The sequence below is a fragment of the Heloderma suspectum genome, chromosome 5, assembly GCF_057233095.1.
Source record: "Heloderma suspectum isolate Gila_16-S chromosome 5, 16-S_ref, whole genome shotgun sequence".
Taxonomy (NCBI): domain Eukaryota; kingdom Metazoa; phylum Chordata; class Lepidosauria; order Squamata; family Helodermatidae; genus Heloderma; species Heloderma suspectum.
Window position 1 is genome coordinate 224001694 of NC_139462.1, and position 24872 is coordinate 224026565.

At 45.6% G+C, this 24872-nt stretch overlaps 1 protein-coding gene across 1 annotated transcript in view; it reads left to right on the plus strand.

Moving 5' to 3' along the window:
• Nucleotides 1-6461: 6461 nt before the first annotated feature.
• LOC146345212 (mitogen-activated protein kinase kinase kinase 3-like) overlaps nt 6462-24872 on the plus strand; it is a 130294-nt gene continuing 111883 nt past the window's right edge. The window contains exon 1 of the mRNA XM_084859423.1: nt 6462-6963. The gene's annotated coding sequence lies outside the window, so the exon portion shown is untranslated. The remainder of the gene's footprint in view (nt 6964-24872) is intronic.

Below are 24872 nucleotides of genomic sequence, written 5' to 3' on the forward strand. Positions count from 1 at the left end.
CGTGATGCTATCTAGCCATCTCATCCTCTGCTGTCCCCTTCTCCTTTTGCCTTCAGTCTTTCCCAGCATCAGGGTCTTTTCCAGAGAGTTTTCTCTTCGCTTTGATTAGACGGACCTTTGTCAGCAAGGTGATGTCTCTGCTTCTTACTATGCTGTCTAGGTGTGCCATAGCTTTCCTCCCAAGGAGCAAGCGCCTTTTAATTTCATGGCTACAGTCACTGTCTGCGGTGATCTGGGAGCCCAAGAAAATAAAATCTGTCACTGCTTCCATTTCTTCCCCTTCCATATGCCAGGAAGTGATGGGGCCAGATGCCATGATCTTAGTTTTTTTAATGTTGAGTTTCAAACCAGCTTTTGCACTCTCCTCTTTCACCCTCAACAACAGGCTCTTGAGATCCTCTTCGCTTTCTGCCATTAGGGTAGTATTGTCTGCATATCGGAGGTTGTTGATAATTCTCCCAGCAATCTTCATTCCGACCTGTGATTCATCCAACCCGGCGTTTCTCATGATGTACTCTGCATATAAGTTAAATAAGCAGGGCGACAATATGCAGCCTTGTCGTACTCCTTTCCCAATTTTGAACCAATCGGTTGTTCCATGTCTGGTTCTTACTGTTGCTTCTTGACCCTCGTACAGGTTTCTCAGGAGACAGGTAAGGTGGTCTGGTACTCCCATCACTTTCAGAATTTGCCACAGTTTGTTGTGATCCACACAATCAAAGGCTTTAGCATAGTCAATGAAGCAGAAATAGACGTTTTTCTGGAATTCTCTTGCTTTCTCCATGATCCAGCGAAAGTTGGCGATTTGATCTCTAGTTCCTCTGCCTCTTCGAAACCCAGCTTGTACTTCTGGTAGTTCTCAGTTCACATACTGCTGAAGCCTAGCTTGTAGGATTTTGAGCATCACCTTGCTGGCATGTGAAATGAGCACAATTGTGCGGTAGTTTGAACACTCTTTGGCGTTGCCCTTCTTTGGAATTGGAATGTAAACTGACCTTTTCCAGTCTTGTGGCCACTTTTGAGTGTTCCAAATTTGTTGGCATATTGAGTGCAGCACTTTAACAGCATCATCTTTTAGGATCTTAAATAGCTCAGCTGGAATACTGTCATCTCCACTAGCTTTGTTGTTAGTAATGCTTCCTAAGGCCCACTTGACTTCACTCTCGAGGATGTCCGGATGTTCACTCTTTTCTTGAAGAGATCTCTAGTCTTTCCCATTCTGTTGTTTTCCTCGATTTCTTTGCATTGTTCATTTAAGAAGGCCTTCTTGTCTCTCCTTGCTATTCTCTGGAATTCTGCATTCAGTTGGATATATCTTCCCCTTTCTCCCTTGCTTTTCGCTTCCCTTCTTTCCTCAGCTACTTGTAAAGCCTTTTACAGCCACTTGGCTTTCTTGCATTTCTTTTTCTTTGGGATGGATTGAGTTGCTTCCTCCTGAACAATGTTACGGACCTCCGTCCATAGTTCCTCAGGCACTCTGTCTATCAGGTCTAATCCCTGAAATCTATTCCTCACCTCCACTGTATATGCATAAGGGATATGATTTAGGTCATACCTGAATGGTTTAGTGGTTTTCCCGACGTTCTTCAATTTAAGCCAGAATTTTGCAAGAAGCAGCTCATGATCTGTGCCACAGTCAGCTCCAGGTCTTGGTTTTACTGACTGTATAGAGCTTCTCCATCTTTGGCTGCAAAGGAGTTGTCTCTTGCGCTGTTGGAAAAGACTGTTTGCTATGATCAGCGTGTTCTCTTGGCAAAACTCGATTAGCCTTTGTCCTGCTTCATTTTGTACACCAAGGCCATGCCTGCCTGTTATCCCGGTGATTTCTTGACTTCCTACTTTAGCATTCCAATCCCCTATGATGAAGAGGACATCTTTTTTGGGTGTTAGTTCTAGAAGGTGTTGTAGGTCTTCATAGAACCGATCAACCTCAGCTTCTTCGCTATCAGTGGTTGGGGCATAGACTTGAATTACTGTGATGTTGAATGGTTTGCCTTGGATTCGTACTGAGATCATTCTATCGTTTTTAGATTGTACCCCAGTACTGCTTTTCCCACCCTTTTGTTGACTATGAGTGCTACTCCATTTCTTCTAAGGGATTCTTGCCCACAGTAGTAGATATGATGGTCACCTGAATTAAATTCGCCCATGCCTGTCCATTTTAGTTCGCTGATTCCCAAGATGTCGATGTTCAATCTTGCTATCTCATGTTTGACCACCTCCAGCTTACCTTGATTCATTGATCTTACATTCCAGGTTCCTAAACAATATTGTTCTTTACAGCATTGGATTTTCTTTTCACCACCAGACACATCCACAGCTGAGTGTCCTTTCAGCTTTGGCCCAGCCGCTTCACTCTTTCTGGCACTACTTGGAAATACCCTCTGTTCTTCCGCATAGTTAAAGCAATGGTCTTCCCCGTAGTAACCAATGGCTGTGAGAGCTGGACCATGAGGAAGGCTGAGTGAAGGAAGATAGATGCTTTTGAACTGTGGTGTTGGAGGAAAATTCTGAGAGTGCCTTGGACTGCAAGAAGATCAAACCAGTCCATACTCCAGGAAATAAAGACAGACTTCTCACTTGAGGGAATGATATTAAAGGCAAAACTGAAGTACTTTGGCCACATAATGAGAAGACAGGATACCCTGGAGAAGATGCTGATGCTAGGGAAAGTGGAAGGCAAAAGGAAGAGGGGCCGACCAAGGGCAAGGTGGATGGATGATATTCTGGAGGTGACAGACTCGACCTTGGGGCAGCTGGGGGTGGCGACGGCCAACGGGAAGCTCTGGCATGGGCTGGTCCATGCAGTCACGAAGAGTCGGAAGCGACTGAGCGAATAAACAACAACATAGCAGATACCATGGGCCTTCAAGATGGTGCCCATGGGCAGCAATGTGCCTGCAGATACTTCTCTCGGCACCCACCAGTTTCCTTGCCCCTCCTGATTATTATTTTATTTCTTAGGATTTTGATGTTCTTTTTTTAAACTGGGAGGTTGCCATGCTGCAAAGCAAAGTGCTGCCTTCCAGCACCATCTTTATTTGGGTTTAAAAGTGTAGTTTCATGTTTTGGAGCCCAGTCCTCTCCTCCGCCTTTTACTTAGTTTCTTGGGCAAGTCTTTTTGGCTTTCTTCACATGGAGCTTTTATCCTGAGATTGAGATTGCTCCCTCACAGAAATTTGCATGTTCTTTACAGGACGTCCTGACCCTCCAGGGCATCTCTTGCACTAAATGCCCTTTGTTCCGTTTTTAAATAGATCGCAGATAATGAGCTATCCAGTTACCCCATTGTGTTCCGCTCAAGTTCCCTCCAAAAGAGGAAAAGCCGCAAGAAGAGGAGCGAGATCACTGAAAGGTAATGGAAGACTCAGATATGGGGAGAAGGAGGGGGGAAAGAAAGCATGTGAAAAAGGGAGTCGGTGTGATCCTGCATTTAAAACGGAAGCAGAAAGCCCTCTTTTAAATTCAGGATTTTAGGCTGGTACAGAGATGCCCTTAGTCTCACCAGCTGGCCTTCTGGGAAATGAATGTTTTGTGACCAGCTATGCCTATCTACCATGGCAGCCATTTGATGAATGGGCCAGCCCACCCCATAGCAACCATTTTGTGAGAGAACTCACAACACTCAATATTCCAAATATCCCTAGTGACTCCAAAGGATTGTGGGCCCCTGATGTAAATAATCTAGGAATTTACTGCTGTTGCGATTTGGCAGTAATGTGGGTACCATCCCAACGCACACAGCAACAACAAAACTGTTCTTAAAAATTGCCCTACAAATGTGTCTTAAACTAGGAGGTGAGAATCAAACTCTTCAGTATTATTACTTCCCTCCCAATGTTGCAGACAGAGGAAGAGGGAGACATTATGCCCATGTTGTAAATGTGACTCAGGATTGTGGGAACGGTGTGGATGTAATTTATTTTGATTTCAGCAAAGCATTTGACAAAGTTCTACATAATATTTTGGCTGCAGAAAACCCGCAAAACAAATCAGTACTCCAAATTAGGCCTATTACTTTAGAATAGGGTAGAACTACTATGTCTCATGCCTTGGAAACCATGGTTCTTCTAATGTAGGCTAAAATCACATTCATCTGTTTTGGAACTCCATCACACTGCTGATTCATGTTCAGGCTGTGAAAGATTACAATCCAGAGATCCTTTTCGCATGAACTGCTGTCCAACCAGGTATGCCCCATTCTATACTTCTTCATTTTTAATATTTATTTATTGGACGAAATATCATGCAGAATTTTGTAAAATGCTTGGCTGAAATCAAGATAAATTACATCTGCAGTCTTTCTACAAATCCACCGACCTGGTAACTGGGGGAGGGAAAAAAAGTTAGTCTGGCAGAAATTATTTCTGACAAATCACAGGGCTTGGATCCAAATTTAGTTGTGTGCAACCAGGCTGATGGAGAGGGCCTTCCCTGCCCCCGCCTCCCTAGGCCAGCCCATCCAGCTCCGCCCAAATGCTACACAGATGGTCAGGGTATTCTGCTGAATGAGGTACGCTGTGGTTCTGGGTGCCTGTGGGGGGAATTTCCCAAAATCAGGCAGAGGCACTTTCTGTGAGCAGAGCTTCGCTCACGGACAGTACCTCCATCCAATTTTCAGAGGTTCCCCCCTTCCTCTTCAGTTACCCCGGTACCACAGCCTACCACATTCAGGAGGGGCCCACAAACTTCTGTGTAGTATTTTTAGAGGGCTACAAGGGCTGCTGTGCGGAGGGGGTGGGAAAGTCTGCTTCCATCAGTCTGGTTGCTTGCACCTACACCTGGATCCAACCCTGTGATATGTCAAGAATAAATCCTGCCAGACTAACCTTGTTGCATGTACCCTATTATTTGGGTCTAATCCCCTGTAATGTAGTCCACTGCATATGTAGCAGGGGTGCTAAGTCTTACAGCAACCTAGCAATGCAGTGCATTGTTATTATCCCCCCCTCCAACCCAGATTGGCCAGATGGAGGCAGAGTGAGTTACAACAGCCAGTTTGCATGCAAGCATCTTGTGTTCTTTACCACTAATGGAATACTCAAATAATACCGGAAAAGCCATTCTAAAGTAGCACCAGGAAAGGAAACACGAGTTGCATTTCCTCTAGGGCCAGAACCACAAGGAGGGAAGGGGGTGCAGGGAACAAAGATATTCCAGGGCCTCTCTCTTAATTTTCAGTTTTCATTAAAAAAGAAAGTAGTAAATCTCAGTATGAATAACAAACCCACTCCAGCAACAGTAGTGTGATATTTGATTAGGTGAAATGGACAGAGACAGGAACTTTGCTGGCTGGTATTTGCGTGTGTCTTCCTGTGGAAGAAAAACTTTTGCTGCTAATGGCAGAGAAGCCTGTATCTAGAGCTGCCAACTGACCGGGGAGGGGGGAGATGGGACAACGACGACCCCGGCCTGTCCTGCTCCTGACTTTAACAGCAGTTTGATCTGCAGTATTACATGGTAATACTTATTTCTATGCAATAAAAAGATATGTGTCCACAGTTTTAAAAAACCCACAGCTACAGGTTCAGACTGAAAAGCTGGCAAGCCTGGCCACTGCCCCTTTTTTAAGACATGGAAAATGTAAAAACATAGGAGGAGAGGAGAGAGGAGAGACATCTTCCAGAGGAGGAGGGGGAAAAGGGAGGCTTCATAGCCGGTGCAAGGGAGGGTGTCTCTTATATGCCTTACTTTTTTTCCCTTTTAAACAGTGAACAGTAGCGCTCAGACAGTACAGTGGTCGGTCTGGGAAAGACTTAAAAATATTAATACAAAACATTAAAAAACCTAGTCCAATATTATTAATGTCTACTCATAAGTAAGCCTATTGAATTCAACAGCACTTACTCCCAGGTAAGTAGATATAGCTGTTTATAGGATTGCAGGCAACCTAGGCTTCCAGGGGAGAGAGGGAATGATGGTTAAACCAGCTGCGCAGAGCAATTCTATGCAAGGAAATATGTTTAGGATTCCAGTCATAGGATGCAATCCTGTGCATACTTACTTAGGGGGAGTAAAGCCCAACGAATACAGGGGGACTTGTTTCCGAATAAACACGCCTAGGATTGCACTGTTAAATTTAGCGAGGGGTGTGTGTGTGTGTGAGAGAGAGAGAGAGAGAGAGAGAGATTACTCCACTTTCAATCCGGATTAACCTTGTCCACATTCAGTATTTGATTCGATTTAAAATAAATGATTTTGAAACCATCTCTACAGGGAAAGATACCCCAAAGGAGCCCCGTTTTGGCCCCGCCCCGCCTCGCCTCGCCTCGCCTCGCCTCGCCCCGCCTCGCCCTCGCCCACCTGAACGGCCCCCATCCCTCCTGACAGGCTGCAAGAGGGTCCAGCCGTCGGACTTGCGGCTCCTCGCAAAAGCGTCCTCGGCTCCTATTGGCTGCCGCCCGCTTTGCCGTCATCCCTTCCTGTAGCTTTTGTCCCCTTGCCCTTTCCAAAGCGCCGCCGCTCCGCAGCTGGACGGGGAGCTCGCGAGCGAAAAGTTTTCTTCGTGGCGGTCGATTAATTACGAGCATCATTCTCCCCCCTCCTTGGGTGTGATCAGGACTTATTTAACCCCTTCCTCTGTGATTTCTACCCCGCTTTTTTCCCTTCCTTTTTATGCAAGCAGGAAACTTGTGCATGTAGAGTTTGAGGGGGGGCGATTTGCACCAGGGTTTTTGCAGCGAGGGGAAGGAGACGCTGAAGGTCTGTCTCAGTTTTTTTTTGAGGGGTGGTGGTGGTTTGAAGCCAAAGAAGGCACAATTCGGTTCTCTTTCTCCCCCTCCCACTTCTGTGTGTGTGTGTGCGTGCGCGCGCGCGCGCGCGGAGGAGAGCGAGTGCTCTCGGTCGATTTCCTCCTCCCTATCCAGCCTGAGCTGCGGAAGGAGAATCAGCTATGGAGCCAACGAAGCAGAGAACGAACTAAGAGTTTTGTGCGAGTTACTGCAAAAGAAAAAGAAGAAGAAGGTAAGATGTATTTATTCATTTATTTATTGCTTTTGCGCCTCTGGATCCCTTTTTGTTGGGGTCTTATTTTTCGCGCGCCCCTTCTCATCAGTTCCCAACATCGATTGTGGGGTTGTTACTTTCTTTTTCTTTAGCTTCACGTTGCTGCCGGATGGAGTAAACCTGTTGCAGCACTGCACCTTTCTTCGTGTGAAAACTTTCTTCTTCTCTCCCTCCATGTCCTGTTTCCTGTTTTGTGTTCTGCACCCTTAAGACTGTAGTCTTCTTACAACACGCCGCCCCCCCCCCCACAAAAGCTTACAAGATACTCCTCCGATCTCTCCCCCCGCCTTCCTTCCTCCAGAAATCCTTGCCTTCGCGTTATTATGAAATGCTACGTAAATGACGAATCGGATGTGAAACTTTGCAGGGTAATAAAGGTTATCGTTGCACTTGTGTAACGCAGAAGCCCGTGTGTTCTGTGTAACTCAAAAGTTTGCATCCAGTTGGCTTTTTGACTCGATAAAAGCAGGACTTTAATTAGAGCCAAGTTTTTGCTCTGGAACCTTTTTGTCCCAGATGTTCCAGGTTCAGTTGTGAAAGAGAAAAGGTCCTTTGTGCATATGCAGAGTGTTTTCCCCTTAGCACAGAGTAATCGCAGTCAGTGCCCACTGAGTCGGGGGAAGGGGCTCAGGGTCTGGCATGAACCACAGCACTGTTGATTTAGAAGCTGAATATTTTTTTAAAAACAGATATTTTCACTTTTTTTGAGAACTTTCTCTTTTGGGTGTTATGGGAAGTAAGGAAGCAACTTTGTTAATCTGCATGCGCACCGGTCTGCACTGGGCAGTCTAACTACAGGACTGCTTCATTTCCTGAAAATCAGCGTGACTTGACTCCAAGTACATTTTATTACTGTTTTTAATGATACTTTATATACTGCTTTTCCACACAAGGGCACCGTGTGCTCCATTTGGCCTCTTAAATCTATGAGTGTCATGGGTCCAAGGGCTCATTTAGCAGCCTCCAAACCTTTCCAGAATGCCTGAGCTCAGCCTAGCAACACAGGGGAGTAATAACAGTAGCTTCTGAACATGTGAAGAATCCGTTTTCCTTGTTACTACCAACTGCTGCATATATATGTCAACAAGCAAAAATGTAAAAAGGCTGCCAGGTCAGAGTGTGTGTTAGCTTCAGATCAGCACAAGACTTGTCTACGCAGACCATGATATGACACATGAAATGGTTGGGAATTTGTACATGGAGACGGGAGCAATTGACCCAGCTGATGAGTGGAGTTTGGGAATGGCCCATCTTGATTATTCAGATATTTCATGCCATGTGCACAGGGGTTTTGTTTTTGTGAAATTTCACAGTAGGAAAAAATAGCTGAGATCTATTTTGCATTTCCCAAGTTTTTATTATTATGGGATGTTTTCCCACTATCCCCAGTCTTGCTTTTGATGTAATTTAAGGAAGAAGTAAAAGCAATTTGATAATCTGAAGAGCAGTAAAGATTCTAGATGGGACTCCATTCTTCCCTCAGATGTGTGTGTGTGAGGATGCAGCTTCCAGATAAGGTAACATGCATATACAGAACAATCCTATGCTGGTTTACTCCGGAGAAAGTGCCACTGTATTAAATCGGGCGGGCGTACTAGGTAAGCGGGCAGAAGATCACAGCCTTAGGGCACAATCCTATGCATGTTTAGACAGAAAAAAGTCCTACACTCCCAGCATGCCCCAGCCATCCTGGGAGTTGTGGGACGCTTTTCCTATCTAAACAGGCATTGGATTGCACTCTTAATTGCCTTGTGACTCATTTCAGCCACGCTTTTAAACACAAAATGAGCAGAGAGGGTTAAAGAACAGGAAATGGCTAATCCCCACCTCCCCCTGTTTCAGTGCACTGGAGATTCTAAACTACATTTTTGTGAAAGGGGAAAAAAGCAGTGTTGGTGATAGTTATTCTGGATTATTGGGTCAGGAATAAAAGAGCATCTGAATTAAAGACATATTTTTCTTGTAGTAAATTTCCAATCCAACCAAGTGGATATTGGGGCTGAAACTGCTAGAAACTACATCTGGAGGTTCCTCGATTTCTCAAGTGCAAAACTGCTCTGAGGATTGTGAAGGGGGTGGGTCTTGGTGATGTTACAGACATCAGCCACTTAGTACTGTGCACAGCCAGTTTCTGCTGCAAACTTGCAGAACTGAATATTTCAGGACTTAGTCCAGGGAGGGGAAATGGATTTGGACTGAATGCAGTGAGGAAGCCTCCACTGTGCCCCTACCACTGTAAATATATTATGTCTGTCTTCTCCTCAAGTGAGATTGTGAGGCCGAGGTGAGAGTTGAACCAAGGGTTTTCCAACTCACGCTCTTACCCACTGTGCCACACCAGACCTCGTAACAAATTCATGGAGGATAAGACTGTCAATGGCTACCAGTCATGATGGCTATCTATTACCTCCAGTATCAGAGGTGGTATGTGTATATACACCAGTTGCTGGGGAACATGGGCGGGAGGGTGCTGTTGCACTCATGTCCTACTTGTGAGTTTTCCACAGGCTGCTGATTGGCCACTGTGTGAAAAGAATGCTGGACTATTAGGCCTTTGGTCTGATGCTGCAGGGCTCCTCTTAAATCATTGCCTTCCAATCCTGTCCTTGGACGCCTTGCCACTACCCAAAGAAAATGCTTCCCCTGTGGGCAGAGCAGAGATTTCTGGGATAATCAAACATGATTTTATGGAGCTCTGATCCTTCTTGTGCATCAAAGATGGGATAATGGCATACTCCTGTTCATAAAGAGTACATAATTAGTACAGATGCGAGAGATATCCTGCAAGAGAAAGCATATGGGAATATTTAATTATGTTGGTATTTGGTCCCTGCCAAAGATTCACCCATTTTTACACAGAGGACTGATTCCAGTGTAAGATTTTAGGTATATACGAATTGCCTAACTGGATCAGACCAAGGGTCCATCCAATTCCTCCCTGTTGTTTATCCCCAGTATCTGGTTAACCAAAGAAACAGTTCCCCTGAACATGGAGGTCACATTTAGCTGTTGTGGCTAATAGTTGTTGATAGGCCTGTCCTCCATGAATTTGTCTAAGCAAAAAAAAAAAATAGCCTCTAGCTTAGACTATCACTACATTCTGTGATATTGACTACCACATACTCTGTTGTATCACATCACAATAAGCCATAGTTTAGCATGACAAGAATGAGCAGCAACGCAGTCCTCCCTCCCTTTTCTCCTTCGATGTGGCCATGAAGCGATAGGAAACTTTTGCTTCTGTTTTAGATTAACCACAGTTGATCATGACGCTTGAACTCTAAACTGTGGTTATTCCTAACGCTGGTTAGTGGAAACAAGCTAGCTTCATAAACCACAGTTTGAAGTTGGTTTGTTACCACTAACTATAGTTAAGATTAACCACAGTTTGTGGGGTTTGGATGACACGGCAAACTGTAGTTACAGTAAAATGGAAGCAGACATTTCCAAACTCCTACTTGCAGCCCAAGGGGGAGTGTGCTAGCCTGAGGCCTGCTTGTCAAGCTAAACTATGGTTTAGTGCAATGTCTGAATGCATTCTCTGTGTTCTAGTATTATATGAGAGAGAAGTGCCTCTGTGTGTCCTCTTTCCATATCATTCATGATTTTATAAACCTCTGTCCTGTCCCCTCTTTGTCATTTTTCTAAACCAAAAGTGGTAAGCCACCTTCAGAGCTCCTATGATGAAAAGGCAGGGTAAAAGTGGGTGGAAATAAATGATAAAAAAATGCTCTGGATGCTTTCTTGCTTCTTAGGATTTTGTAATGACTCTTGTAGATGCAGAGAAGGGAAAACACAATAGTTGGAATATGCTTATGATAGTGCATTCACTCTGAGAAGTTTGGTGAGGGACATCCTGTGACATCACAATAGCTCAGCCAATGGCTGAGAGTCTTACAGACAGGCTGCCATTGTTTGGTTTGTACGCAATATTGTTTTATTTGATTTGTTACATTTATATTCCACCTTTCTTCCATCACTGAAATGAAAGCGGAGACCCTGGGATTCCCACATAGTCTCCCGTTTAGGCATTGAGAAGACTCAGACTTGTTTAGCTTCATCAAGGTTAGTGCATCATGTGCCTTCAGACCATGCCCTTACCTGTTCTTAGCTGACAGGACAGAACACACAGGTACTATAAGTTGGGTAGGAATTAAAAACAGCTAAACCCTGCTCCCAGCCCTGACGAGTTTCCGTAAACAAAAAGAGGGTTTTAGAACCTTTGGTTCTAAGTGCTACAGAAGTTGAGTTCATCGTGCTGTACTAGAAAAGAACTCTTTCAGGGGATATGGGAAGAATTGGATGCTTGGTACCAGCCCTGTAAGAGAAGCTTGTTTCAAGCTAAGCTCCTACAGCAGTGGATGGAAACTAGCTAATGCTGGCTAATGACCAACCCGCAACAGCTGTTCTTAGCTTGTTACATCACATGGAAGCATCCTTATCCTCACTCCACTTCTACCAATCAGACCTTCAACATCACCCTGCAGGACCTCTTGGTTCATCCTGGTTCTGCAAAGGTTCTAGATAGCCTTCTTCCCCTTTAAGCCCCTGAGCATTTTCAAAAGAAGCACAGATGCTTATGCAGATCCACTGTGCAGTGTTTATACAAGGTGCAAGTCTGTGAGGAGAGATGGAATGTTTGGATACTCCAGAGTAGGGGAAAAAAATACAAAACCCTGCATGTAGAAAACCCTCATGCTGGGAGAAGGGTTCAGCCTAGCCTTCTTCCTGACATGCTAGGGTTCCCCCCCTCCCACATGCAAGCTTTTTGTTTTGCTTTTTCCTGTGCAGGAGCATTGACACATTCAACCATCAGCTTGCAGCCTAAAGTGGTACAATCCTGGAAAAGTTTCCCCAGAATTCTGCTGGTTGTATAAACTGGGGGTGGGCAATTTGTGACTCATTAGATGCTTTGGCCTACAATGCCCATCATCCCTAGCCAGCACAGTCAATGGTGAGGGATGATGGGAGTTGTGGTCTTCCAGATGTTTTGTCCAACAACTTGCCCGCCCGTGGCATAAACTGACATACGGTGCAGTGCTACGGCAGCTATGTTCCCCCCTCTCTGTGGTTATCCTAGTGCTGCTCTGCATTTGAACAGCTGTGAAAAGTCAGCTGGGAGGGGGGTGGAGAGTGGAAGGCATTATTCCCTCTGAACGTTGTCAGGTATAAACACCCCTACTCTTGAGAAGTGACAACTATGAAGAGCAGAGGGAACAATGAGCCAAACGAGCTATTCAGAAGTATAGAGTAGAGCCTACTCCTTCAAGCTGAGTGAGAAAGAATGAAGCAGATCTTGGTGTTTTATAGCAGCTGGTGACACAGGATTGGCTCTCTGGTGGTCAGTTGATTGAGAGGATTCTGGGAGGAGATGGTGTTCTCCCAGCTTGAACTGCCTGCAGTTCTCTCCTGCAGTTACAGTGGCACGGAGAGGGGTTCAGATTGTTTTCTATCCTGCCAGGTTTCTGGTTCACATGCGTGGCTCCTGACAAGCTTGCTTCCAAAGCGTCGTCTTTGTGTGTGTGTGTTTTAAAAATTGCAACCCAACCCCCAGGGACTGGATGGCTTGGAATTCCAGAACAGTTAAATATAGTCGCTGCTTGGTTAGTGGACCAATGTGAAAAGTTGAGATTTGCCTACTGTCGTGCCAAATCAAGGTCTGATTTGAGCTGTGTGGAATTACCATGAAAGAAACCTTTTGGTGGAAAACGTTGCTGGGTTCGGTGGGGATTTCTCCGACTTTTGGTAGGGGTGCCATTTCATGGTTGACAGTGGTGCTGTTCTGCTCTAGATCTGAAAGGCCCCTTTATATGTGCTTTCGTCACAGCAGCAGTGGTGGTTTTCCCCCCGATGGGTCTTGGTTTTCAGCACGTAGAAACCCACAACTGTGCTGTGTTCGTAAATGCTGAAAAGAGATGCTTTATGTCTAAGGCAATTGGAGCTGGCTAGTAGGGACGTGCACCCACTCAGACAGAGATGGGGGCGGAAGGCTGACGGAACTTGAAACTCGCAAAGAGGGAAGCGTTTTCCTAATAGCTGCTGGATTAGGGCTGAAATGTTGCACGGAATGCAGGCCCTTCTGTGGTCTGTCAAACAGAGGTTGATGTTGTTCCATGGCGATAACACAAGCATCGCTGGGCTGTTTTCACAGGTTTGAAACTATGCTTGGATTTTTTTCCCCCCTGACCATCCTTCTTCTGGCTCGCAGATGTTTTTATGGTAGCATGTTGGGTTGTAGCAACCTGCTTGGAATATCTATCCAAGATTCTGGAGTAAAGAAAAGATTGACACACAGCTGGAAGGGAAAACCACCAGCACAGACCTTCAGAATGCTGCTCATTATCTTTTAAAGCCCCAAATTGCTTAGGACCAGGATGCTTACATGAGAGACCCTATTATGAGTCTGCCCGTACTATGGAGTCACCTGGAGAGCTCCTGTTGAGTATCTTGCTGGTATCTGAAGCTCAGTTGGCATGGTAGGAACTTCTCTATTGCCAGTCTTGCCTAACGTGCAGAAGTGCTGGCTGGGGGATGATGGGAGTTGTAGCCCAACCCATCTGGAGGGCACAAGGTTTGTTCTGATTTCTTTGTTTCCTGAATTTTCTCTCTGCTTTCTTTCCAATTCTTGGTTTCTGTTGTATTCCACTTTTAGTTTGTGTGTTTGTATTGATTTACGTTGTTGTTGTTGTGAGATGCCTTGAGTGTATCATATTGAGGCAGAAAGGCTGGATATAAATGTTTTTATGAAATAAGCTCCCACAAGCCTTTTCTCCTTAGAGTAGAGATCCTCCCAGGCCAAATTTGCCCCCCGCCAAATGTTCCTACCTTAGCTACTATGGGCTGGGAAGACAGCTGATAGATGGACAAAAAATGGTCTTCCCGCCTATTGGAAAAATTTCCTTCCCAAATCTGGTGCACAGGTGTGAAACGGACACTCCCACAGTCCTACATTTAGTTGTTTGTGTGGTTTACCTTGCTTTTGGCTCAAGCGCTGGCTGCTACCATATGGTAGAGTCCATGCCTTGCATTTTCAGCAAAAGGAGTCAAATTGGGACGTTTTCAGACTTTTCTAGCAATTAGGGTGTTTTTAGTTTATGGTCCATTCACCATTTCAGCCTTCTACTTGATGTGAAAGTGCCACCATATTGTTAACTTTTTGTCAGAGTGGAATGTGCCTCCAATTTTAATTTGTGTGCGCGCATGCGCATATACACACACACACTTAAAATTCTCTCTCTCTCTCCCTCTCTCCCTCTCTCATATTCATATATATTTCATCCAGTTTACCAGCTATCAGAAGTTTGAGAGACACTGACCTTCCTACTTGGAAGTAAATACCACTGAAATCAGTGAAACTTACTGAAAACAACTATGGTCAGGATTGGGCTATAAGTCTCGTGCCCTGTTTAGACTCACTTTAAATGGTATATAGGTACTGTGCCAGAGTGGAATCTCACCTGTGCACCTTGCCCCTCAAGGCTGACACTGTGCCTCCTCCTACCTGGCTACATGTCCATATGCTGGACATGAAGTGAAAGTTGGGAGGGGTGGGCAGATTCCAAACTGGTGGGATCTAGAAATCCAAGATCTACCCACCAGATAATGATGCAAAAGACATAGAATTAATTCTGTGCCCAGGAATTTGTTCTGAGTACAAGCAATGAACAAAGCTCACCGTCTCTCCATTCAAAGATCCATTCCCAGTTCTCTGTCCCATCCCCCAGCTTTCTTCACTGCAGCAGGATAACGTGGGTGGATGGGTTTCACTTTGTTGTTGCCAATTTCCTGCAAATCCCTTGGAGATCTACTGGTATATCCCAGTCCACCTTCTGCCCTCCCTGAAGTAGAGCAGGTGGGGGCAGAAGGTAGATCTGGAGCTAATGGTAGATCTCTGGGTGATTTGCAGGAGATCAGCAAGAGTGTCTGACTCCCAGTAGTTTAACTTAGCAAGTAAAATAAAAAGTAAAAAAAACCACTTTGCTGGTCATGTGTTAATCACTTATCTCTTTGTCTCAGTCACCTGTAAAATATCAGTGTTAATTTTTTGCCTTTAACAAAGTATTTGTGCAGTGCTTACTACTGGGCCACTTTTATTCTTTGTGTTAGGATCCCTGATCCATAGTGACTTGGATGCAGATTTGTATTTGAATACACAGTGCATGGGGCAATTAGGGATGTTGGAGAAATCCGCAATGGATTCAGATGAGTTCAGATTTCTATAAATTCATCCTGTGGATTCTGCACAGAACAGCTTTTTCCAAGTCATGTGGACTTGCAGACTGGTTTTTAATAGAGGAGGGGAATTTGCACAAATTCACACTTGTGCTAATGCACATTAAAGGTAAAGGTAAAGGTGTCCCCAACCAGTCATATCTGACTGTAGGGTGTGGTGCTCATCTCCATTTCTAAGTCGAAGAGCCAGCGCTGTCCGAAGACGCTTCCGTGGTCATGTGGCCGGCATGACTGAACACCGAGGTGCACGGAACGCTGTTACCTTTCCCGCCGAAGCGGTACCTATTTATCTACTTGCAATTTCTTGCTTTTGAACTGCTAGGTTGGCAGAAGCTGGGACTGAAGACGGGAGTTCACTCCGTCACACAGCACTCAGGTCTCGAACTGCTGTCCTGCCGACCTTCCGGTCTGCAGTTCAGCATCTTAACCACTAAGCACATTAGTGCATGACAAAATTCTCATTCATTCCCCAAAGAATCTGATTCTATCAATGAGTGGATGATGGAACAAAAGACACCTGACAATAATCTAAACATGGACAGAACAGATTTAACAACATCAGTACATCCCTAGGGGCAATAGGTAATTAATTCCACTGTTGCCCCCCTCCCCCACTATTTTGAACTTAGGTCTCATTAGTAATTAGTTCTAGTCAAAATAAAAATAAAGTATATTTCACAAGTCAGAAGTCTGCTCACCCCTGAAGTGTGGGGTATACATGCGTAAAGTCCAATGTGCAAAGGCCCCATCTCTGCATTCTGTAATTCCTGATTCTGAGTGGTAAGGATTGTGCAGGTCACAACTACATGCATAGACCCTATTTTCACACTGTGCAAGGCACAGATATGAAGTCAGCCTTCGGTGGTGGTGGTGGGAATAGTACCAAGGGGTTGGCCCTGTGCCCCCACAACATAGAGCAGTCTCCCCTCAACCCCACAGCCTCCAGCTGGGGGTGATGGGAGTTGTGGTCCAACACATCCAGAGGTTATCGGGTTGAGGGAAGCTGATATAGATGCACCCCACAAATTAAGGTGGGAGTGAAAAGGGGGTGAGTTGTTCCTCCAGGAAGGCTGGGAGAGTATATCCTTCTCTCCTGTAAGGCAAACTTTTGAGAAATCCTGCTTTGGGATTTTACTGTACAGCTTCTATTCCTGGGACGTTTGTAGCTACAGAATTCTTGTGTTACTATTAAATTACAAACTTTCCTCTTCAACAAGGATCCAACTGAATGTCTTTTCTGTGTACCACGTGTATGGAAAATAGATTATAGGAGCCGGAGGAGGAAATATGGGATTCATCTTGGTTATTTTCTTTGCACAGAAACGCCAGACACGCTATTTGCTTTTCCCAGAAAAGCGATACGTGGGCCGCTGATCCCCATTTGGGGCCTGGTTGTGGATTTCCCACTAACCCCCATTGTTTCTCTAAAGAAGTATAAGCCAAAATGACGAATCACGCTGTGTTCAGACTCATTTCAAGGAAAATCAAACAAATACAGTGTGTTTTTGAGCAGCAAGGAGTGAGTTGGCTTCTACAGTAGAATGATTAACATCGACTATTTTTATTTCATACCTGTTGCTGCAATGGGACATCCTTCTCTTCCCCTCTCCGCAACCCCATTGCATTGGTAGTTATTCACAATGAGTTTGTTGCTTTTCTTACAATTCACAATGTTTGGGTGAAGATGGATGTAATGTTTTAGAGCAGTATGACTGGTTTGGAAGCACTCTCAACATGTTCAGATGTACCTCTTTGTCTCCCAGTCTGAGCTATGTAAAATAGGCCGGTCTACATGATCGTGGGTGCCCATTGTGGCTTAAGCTGTGGTGGGTTACGGTGTGTGCCATCTGCCAGCAGTAGAAGCTGCAAATTGGCTAGTGCCTGTGATACCACCAACCCCCCTTCCCAATCCCCAGAACAGTTTTGCAACTATTCTTGAAATAAGGACAACAAAGAGTCTTGTTGCATCTTAAAGACTAACATATTTATTCCACCATAAGGCATATTTCACTTCATCAGACGTTAAAAAATTAGCAGAATTATATACACATGCTTGGGGGCAGGGGGAGATGTAAACTGTTGTCAGAGGGAATTGAAATGCAAAAAGTACAGACAGTGAAAATTACCTTAACAGTTGCCATTCATAAAACGTTGGGTGATAACGCAGATGTCATTGCTGTGGTGAGCTGTTATTTTTGAAACATCTCTTTGTGTGTGTTTTATTATTAAGGTGAAGTATGAACCTATAAACAAATGAATCTAAATGTGCCAATTATTACTGTTTTTAAAAATCTCACAAAGAATGAGGGGCAAGGCTGATGGTGTTCTATGATGGATGGATGGATGGATAGATAGATATGTCATGCAAACTATGAAGCCAATCTTAAGCTCTAAGTCAGCCTTTTCCAACCTGGTGACCTCAAGATGTGTTAGACTACAATTCCCATTATCCCCATTATCCCCAGCCAGCATGCCCATGGGAGTTCCAGTTCAACACATATCAAGGGCACCAAGTTGGGGAAGGCTGGGCTATTTATTTATTTATTTACAACATTTATTTACCACTCTACATCTAGACCAATTCCGGAGCAGTGAACAATAAAAGATATAAAGACAAAATAAAAGGATAAAACTCCATGTAAAAAACCCACATTTTTTAAAATAGATTTCTGATAAAAAAACCATGGCTGGTCAGTCAAGGAAGGCTTCCTGAAATAAATATATTTTCAGGAGGCACTGGAAACAACACAGTATTGGCGGCTGCCTGACTTCCAGAGGCAGGGAGTTCCATAGAAAGGGGGCCACCACACTGAAGGCTCTTTGGCTGGACTCTAATCAGGCCATAGGTCCATGTGGAGCCACCAGGAGCATGCCCTCTGATGACCTCAGTGACGGGGCATGTTGATAAGGGAGAAGGCTAATAAGTCCATCTGTTCACCACCACCATCAGAGTGTGTACTTATTTATTACATTTATATCCCACCTTTCTTCCATCATGGAACTCAAGGTGGCTACATGTGGTTCCCAGGTGGTCTCCCTTCCAAGCACTGACCAGACCCAGACCTGCTTAGCTTCAGCAAGGTGGCTGCCTCATGTGCCTTCAGACACACACAAACACACATGCACCTTCAGTAATGGCTCTTCATGCTTCATGCTATATCTGTCTTCATGCTTAAACAAATGCTTTTTCTTGTGGATCTTGGCATAACCTAAATATGAGGCTAGAGCTTTGTCTCATCCCACTCCTGTCTACTTGCTTCTGCACTAGCCAACAATGTTATGTAGGCACCAGGAAGATTAATACTTGGCTTATGTATGGATTGGCAAATAAGTCCAGAAACTGACCCAGCTACAAAACTCTTTTTATGTAGCCCATCTGCCAACATTGCAATGCAGTCTTATGCATTTCTACTCAGACATCGGTCCTATTGTGGATTCAGTCTTTTAAAAATGCAACATCAAACAGCAGTAGAACCACAAACATAAATGCAGTGGAGTACATTGAAAAAGCAGCTAAACACCATGGAAAGAATCTCAGACACCATTAAAAGCATGAGAGAAGAGATCGGTCATTGCTTGGCTCCCAAAAGACAGCCAAGACGGCACCTGGCAAATGTGTTTAGGGACAGAGTTTCATAATATAGGCATTAGCACTGAGAAGGCCTTTTCCCTGGTAGCCTCCTGCCTAAACTCAGAATGCAGGGGCCCCTGGAGAAGGGTCTGTGAAGAAGATCTTTGGCAGCAACCACATGTTAAAGGAGGTGGTCTTCTAGATACCCCAGCCCCTGGTTGCTGTGGCACATCGATGGCCTGAAAATGGTGGTGCAGGGGAAGGACCACCAAACCCTCGGTTTATAAAGGCTGCCCCTACCTGGTCGCCTTGAGGTGATCCCTACTAACCGTAGGTGAGTACTTGACCTATGTTCCATCTAACGTGGTAGTTCTCTGAGTGAGAGACCTCATTAGGAAAGTGTAGAAGATTGCCAGAACAGGTGGGATATCCTTTTTTCAATGTGCGTCTTTATTGGGCCAACAGGTGTTATGTCAGCCTCCTGCTCCACCATCAAAGGAATATCAAAGCAGTATAAGAGGTAGCGCATGCACACACACCCCGCCACGCCTAGAAAAGCTGGCTTAAGTGCCTCCAAAAATCTGAGGCCAGCCTTGATCAGCAGGTGAGCCTTTGCCGTATGCATATGCAGCGATGGGGAAAAGCGTTACCTGCTATTTTTCTGGTGGTGATGCTGCAACTAAAGGCTGGGAAAGACATTGGCAATCCCCAGGCTGCTTCAGAGTGTGGTTTTTGTTTTTTGCCTGGTTCTCCTTGTTCTGAATAATTTATTCCACGTTGTTAGTATTTTGCTGTAGACTTCTGTTTCTACCAGTTATGGGCAAGATCAAGAAGTCATGCTCCATTCTTCTGGATACTGTTTTTATGTCATTTTTATCCCACCCTTCTTCCGAAAAGTTCAGGGTAGCATTCTTGATTCTTCCCCTACCTATTTTGCCCTCACGAAGTTCTGTACCTAGGGAAAAGAAACCAAATGCACAGTTACAAGACGGGGGATACTTGGCTCAACAACACTACAAGCGAGAAGGATCTTGGAATTGTTGTAGATCACAAGCGGAATAGGAGCCAACAATGTGATGTGGCTGCAAAAAAGGCAAATGCTATTTGGGGCTGCATTAATAGAAGCATAGCTTCCAAATCCCAGGAAGTACTAGTTCCCCTCTACTCAGCACTGGTTAGGCCTCATCTGGAATACTGTGTGCAGTTGTGGGCACCACACTTGAAGAAGGATGCAGACAAACTGGAGAGGGTTCAGAGGAGGGCAACAAAGATGACCAGGGGACTGGAAGCAAAGCCCTATGAGGAGAGACTGAAAGAACTGGGCATGTTTAGCCTTGAGAAGAGAAGACTGAGGGGAGACAGGATAGCGCTCTTCAAGTATTTGAAAGGTTGTCACAGAGAGGAAGGCCATGATCTCTTCTCGATCATCCCAGAATGCAGGACACAGAAGCTGTGAGCCAGACAGCGCTGTACCAACTCCATCTGATATGGCGGCTGCACCCCTACCTTCCCGACCATCTGCTGTTGTTGGTAGTACATGCCCTGGTCTCTCATTTAGACTATTGTAACGCGCTCTATGTGGGGTTACCCTTGGAGATGGTTCGGAAACTGCAGCTGGTACAGAACGCAGCGGCTCGCCTGATTAAAGGCAGCCACCGGCGAAATCACATCACTCCAGTCCTGAAGGATGTCAGGGTGGAAACTGAGCCGATAGAACCCCAGAGCAGTTCTGATTCTGAGGAGGAGCAGCAATCCGTGGGAGAGGAGGCAGCTCATCCCTCACAGGCACAGCAGCTGGCAGAGATTCCTCCTGCCAGCATTCCTGAGATAGAAAGTGATCCTAGCAGTGCGAAAGTGCGGGAACGGGGCTTGCTAGACGCTCGACGCAGACGCAAAGAGCGACAAGTGATGGAGGGCGCGGAAAGGAGGCGTAGCGCCCGTTTGGCGCGCAAGCAACGGCCGCCTCCCGTGGACCCAAGGGAAAGAGGGAGGATCTCTCCCTAGCCCATAACTTCAGGGTCTTCAAGTGACTCCTTCAAACGGGGATCAACTGCCTACCCATGCATAGGCCACTCTGCTGTTCCTTGCTTAGGCGCTGGTGATTAGCATCTGGAAGAGTCATTAAGTTGTAAAAGGATTAAAGCCTTGAAAAGAATCCTTTCGTCTGTGTCTTGAGTTGGCTACTGGAGTCTACTGAAAGAGGCTGGTAGGGCACCTCCTGACAAAGGAGTTGCACTGGTTACCAGTTGTTTTCTGGGCCAAATTCAAGGTGTTGGTTTTGACCTTTAAAACCGTATATAGTTCCGGCCCAGCATATCTTAGGGAGCACCTCCAGCAACACCAGACAGGCCGCTTAACAAGATCAGCCTTGGATGGCCTTCTCTCTGTCCCATCAGCCAGGACAGCTAGAATGGTGAGGACAAGGGAGAGGGCCTTTTCTGTGGTGGCCCCCACTCTGTGGAACTCCCTCCCTAGGGAACTCCACCATGCCCCCTCTTTAATGAGCTTCCGCCACACATTAAAAACATGGTTGTTCAGGCAGGCATTTGGGGTGGGTTAGAGTATTTTTAGAAATATGATGTTCTTAATGTAGAATTTTATTGTTTTAAACTGTTTCTAATATTGTACATCGCCCAGAGTGGCTGGGTGACCAGCCAGATGGGCGAGTAAGTAAGTAAGTAAGTAAATAAATAAGAATGGGTTCAAGTTACAGGAAGCCAGATTCCAGCTGAACATCAGGAAAAACTTCCTGACTGTTAGAACAATACGACAGTGGAACCAATTACCTAGGGAGGTAGTGGGCTCTCCCACAATGGAGGCATTCAAGACGGGGCCGGACAACCATCTGTCAGGGATGCTCTGACTTAGATTCCTGCACTGAGCAGGGGTTTGGACTCGATGGTCTTATAGGCCCCTTCCAACCCTACGATTCTATGATGCTATGGTTCTATGGAAGTTAGGCTAAGGCAGAAAAGAGAGAAAATTATTAGCTCAGTGTCACCCAGAGAACTTCACGGCTGATCAAGGATTTGAAACTGGGTCTCAAGGCCGATGTGAAGGGTTGGCATGGTCAGGCACCTGCCAAGGGCCCATGCCCCAGCAGGGGCCCAGTTACAAGAGCCCCCTGGAGTGGCTTCTCTTCACCATCTTGCCCAGACAACAGTGGTGGTGAGGAGGAGCAGGAGATGCCATGGCCTACTTGCTCACTGGCTCTGTGCCTGGCAAACAAGCAGGTGGTAGCAATGAGGAGAAAGAGGAAGAGGAGCCACAGCTGGTAACAATGGTGGTGAGAAGGTAGACTCACTGAAGGAGAGAGGCCCATTGAGGGTGTCTTGCCCAAGGGCCTTCCAAAACCTGGAGTCAGCACTGCTAGGTCTCCTTGTTGCTAATCCGTCACCTGAACTACTATACCACACTGGCTGTCTTATTAAAAAAACTCACCTGTTCTCTGATTTTATACACACATGTAAGCATAACTTGCAACATTAGGGGCTAGAAACTTGGTCTTTGTTTTAATGAAAACTGAGATTCTTAATTCTGCAGCTGATAGCACATTCTGCAAACCTTTTCGCATTTCAGCATTCTGGAGTCATGGCACATGCCCGCTGCCCGGCACATGCCTCTCTCCCTACTTTTCTTCTCCGTTAATAGCATAGGCGAGGCTCTCATGCGAAAACACACATGCCGCACAATCCTATGCATGCCTACGCAGAAGTAAGCCTCATTGAGTTCAATGGGGCTTACTCCCAGGAAAGTATGAAAGGCTTGCAGCCTTAGAAACTGTTTACAAGGCTGTTGTTGTGTTTGTAGGCTGAGACACATCTTCCATTCAGGGGAGGGTAAACCTTCATAATTATAGTCTGTGTTCTTGTCTTACAAAGTGTGACGGAAATTGTGTGAGGAGGAGCCGAGGAGGAGGGAAAGTAAGAGCAGGACTGACGGGAGGGTGGAGGATGTCAGAAACTGGGCTTGGAGCCAGAGTGAGGTGTGTGAGACATTAAGGTCTACCTGATCATACAGAGAGGTGAGCTCTCCGTTTCCTTTTATATTATGCTTGGCCTGCACCTGTGCCTTTGACAACTGCCGGATGTACGGAAATTTAGGAGGTGAATCTTGGTCCTGCGACTTGATCTCCACCGCAGGAAATGTTTCACCTGCTAAATTTCTGTGTGTCGGGCAGTTGTCAAAGGCACAGGAGCCAGGTGGCAGGCCAGGAAGGAGGAGAAGGTGTGGTCAGACCAATATTCTGCCTCCTCTTTGACAATCAAAATCTGAGGGTTCATGAGAGTTCAACAAAATCAAGCATCAGGATCCTTCGGACTACAACTTTAGGTTTGCATTTTTAATGGCTTCCTATATATATATTAGGGACCGCAGTGGCTTAGTGGTTAAGACGCTGAACTGCAGACTGGAAGGTCGGCAGGACAGCAGTTCGAGACCCGAGTGCTGCGTGACGGAGTGAGCTCCCGTCTTCAGTCCCAGCTTCTGCCAACCTAGCAGTTCGAAAGCAAGAAATTGCAAGTAGATAAATAGGTACCGCTTCGGCGGGGAAGGCACCAGCGTTCCGTGCACCTCGGTGTTCAGTCATGCCGGCCACATGACCACGGAAGCGTCTTCGGACAGCGCTGGCTCTTCGGCTTAGAAACGGGGATGAGCACCGCACCCTAGAGTCGGACACGACTGGTTGGGGACACCTTTACCTTTTTATATATATATATTTAAAAATACTTCCTGTGTGTAGAAAACTGACACAGAGAGGTTCTTACTTAGATTTCTTCCTGATATGCTAGCTTTCTATATGGGGAGTTCTAAAAATTAAAAAGATTTTTTTTTTTTTTTAAAAAAAGCAACCACTATCTCTCACATGTGGAATTGCCTCCCTTGAACATGTATGTGGAACCTCCCTACTCCATGTGGCCTTTGGCTTATCCTCTTAATCTTCATTTCCAACTGTGGCTGATTTTTAAGTACATGTAAAGTCATTTGTCCACATTCTCTCCTTCCTCGCTCTGTACTTTCCCCACTGTGTATTTTAGGACCAAACGACATATGATGTTTTCCGCACTTTTTAAAAGGAGCGTGTTTAACCATGGCTAGTTAAATTTTGAAGAGAAACCAGCTCCGAGTCTCTGCTCTGGAATGCGTCTCCCTTTTTAGATCGGGATCGCACAACAGTTTCATGTTGAAATCTCACCCTGCCCCACTGATGCTTGCCCCACCTTTGGGACCCGGGGGGCGGGGTAAGAACCAGTAAGTTGGCAATTTTCAGCAGGAAACCGGTGTCACATGTCAGTCTGCACTGGGAGCATGTGAATAATGCGTATTCTCTATAGGCTCCTTAGACCACCTGTCTCTGTTATTCTGTTAGGTTCCGTGTACACGGATGGCGCTGCAGAAATAATATTTATTTTAGAACGAATGTATCTGTGACCTAAACTAGTACAGTCCAGAGAGTATTCTGCCATGTGACTTTGCAGAACGTGCAGATGAGTGCTGAGACTGAGGAGAGTCGGATATCGGGGAAAGGAGTTCACATCTTCCTAGCAATTGCTTGCGCCTCCAAGGAGAACTTCACCTCACAGTTTTGATGACCCTGGCCTCATGCAGAGACCTCCTCACACCTGCATTTTTGCTCGTTTCCACAATTTGCGTACAGTTTCGTCCTGTTTTCAAGGCCCGGTTACCATGGAGACGTGTCATTTCTGTCAGGGCTGCCGCCTTTAAATCAGGACAGGGCGTCTTGATCGCTGCTTCGACCGGAGAAGTTTGACAGACAGGGGTGTCTTTCCCCCTCTGCCCCCGCCCCCACCTGCAGCTCTACTTTTTGGTGCACTTGGCAAAGCTGCTGGCAACACCTGCATATGATATCTGTACATGAAACCCATAGAGATATTTTCAGGCACTTGAGTGAAGATGACCTAGACAGGCTGTGCAAAAGAGAATTGCAGAAGGCACACTTTTTCTCACAGCCCTGTGAACCTGTGATATTGTAAGGCCTCAACAAACTGGAAACAGGGCAGTCGTGTCCAGACAGCTTGCTGCTCTACTCTGCCATCGTCTTAAT